At 38.3% G+C, this 1,825-nt stretch overlaps 1 non-coding gene across 1 annotated transcript; it reads left to right on the top strand.

Moving 5' to 3' along the window:
- The first annotated feature begins 1,451 nt into the window (after positions 1-1,451).
- Positions 1,452-1,558, top strand: LOC139903513 (small nucleolar RNA R71). The gene has a single exon (XR_011778328.1). It is a non-coding gene; the product is annotated as a small nucleolar RNA R71 (small nucleolar RNA).
- Positions 1,559-1,825: the final 267 nt, after the last annotated feature.

Raw genomic sequence — 1,825 nt, 5'->3', positions numbered from 1 at the left:
CATTCTACCCTCTCTTACATCAAATAACACCTCGGTGGACGGTAAGAATGGTCGACCTAAAATTAGAGGAATGTTTGAGTCCTCTTCTATGTCAATGACAATAAATTCGACTAGAAAGGTTAAATTACCCACTTGAACGGGTAGGTTATCAGCGATTCCAACTGGGTGCTTAATGGTTTGATCAAAGAGTCGAACACTCATTTCCGTTGGACTTAACTCACCTACTCCTAATCTCTTATATAATGAAAGAGGCATAACACTCACACTCACACCTAAATCTGCTAGTGCATCATACATGACACAATCACTAAGTAGATAAGGAACAATAAATTCACCCGGATCACCCAACCTGGGTGGAGGTTTTGGTGGAACTGTCTTCACCGGGTTTATCTTTACGATTTTTGTTTCTTGTACTTTCTTATTCTTCTTCTTCTTCTTTCCAGAGGTATCACAAACTTTATTACGTATTACTTGCTCATACTCAACTCCTTTTCTTGGAAACGGGATGGGTGGTCTGTATGGTGCCACCACTGGCTTTACATACTCGGGTGGTGGTGGTGTTGTAACTTCTTCATTGTTACTCACATCTAAAACCTTCCCATCTTCTGATGCTGGTTTTTCAGAATTTGTTAAAACCATATTAACATTCTCATTTCAAGGATTTACTTCAGTATCACTCGGTAGCTTTCCTTGTTCCCTCTCACTCATCATGCTAGCAAGAGTACCTATGTGTTTTTCTAGATTCAAAATGGAAGCTTGTTGAGTTCTTAATGACTGATCAAACCTCTCATTTGTTTGGTTTGAGATGTAATAAATTGTGTTTGAGATTCCATTAGCTTTGCCATCATTTCTTCCAGATTTGGCTTTTTCTCTTCGGTTTGTTGTGGTGGTTTATACACGTTAGGTTTTTGTTGATTGAAAGTGTTGTTTTGAGTTGGTTGGTTATTCGGACCTTGTTGGTTATACGAGTTATTGTTGGGTCCATTTGGATTGTAAAGAATGTTTTGATTTCGATTGAAGTTTGGCCTTGGCGGTTGATAATTATTTTGATAATTATTTCCCGGCCTTTGGTTCATGTAGGAAACATTCTCTCGTTGTTCCATTGCTCAATGTGACAATCTTTCATTAAGTGTGGTCTACTGCATTGCTCACAATTGATTCGTATTGCGTGAATATCTTTATTCATCTTTTCCATTCATCTCTCGAAAGCATCTATTTTTGCGGAAACAAAATCAAAGTCATGGCTAGAATCGGCTCTAGCCGCTTTAGATGAACGAAAAATATCTTTTTCCTGGTGCCACTCATGTGAGTGGAAGGCTGTGTTATCAATGATTTTGTGAGCTTCGGTTGCAGTTTTCTTCATAATGGAACCACCAGCTGCTATATCGATGTCTTTTCGTGTAGCAATGTCGATACCTTGGTAGAATATTTGTACTATTTGATAAGTATCTAAACCATGCTGAGGACATCCTCTCAATAACTTTCCGAATCTTGTCCACGCCTCATATAATGTTTCATTTGGCTTTTGCGCGAACGTAACAATTTCTCCTTGAAGTCTCACGGCTTTAGATGCCGGAAAGAATTGTTTAATAAATTTTTCAACTAAAACATCTCATGTATCAATTGCCCCTTCAGGTAACGATTCTAACCAATCTTTGGCTTCTCCCTTTAAAGTCCAGGGAAATAACATGAGATAGATTTGTTCATCCTCCACTTTTCGGATTTTAAATAGAGTACAGATCCTATTAAAGGTTCGAAGATGTTCGTTTGGATCTTCCTTCGGCGTACCACTATATTGGCATTGATTAGTTACCATGTGTAGGAT

This window comes from Rutidosis leptorrhynchoides, chromosome 3 (assembly GCF_046630445.1).
Source record: "Rutidosis leptorrhynchoides isolate AG116_Rl617_1_P2 chromosome 3, CSIRO_AGI_Rlap_v1, whole genome shotgun sequence".
Lineage (NCBI taxonomy): Eukaryota > Viridiplantae > Streptophyta > Magnoliopsida > Asterales > Asteraceae > Rutidosis > Rutidosis leptorrhynchoides.
Note: the sequence above shows the minus strand (reverse complement) of the source record. Positions and strands in the feature narration are given on the sequence as shown.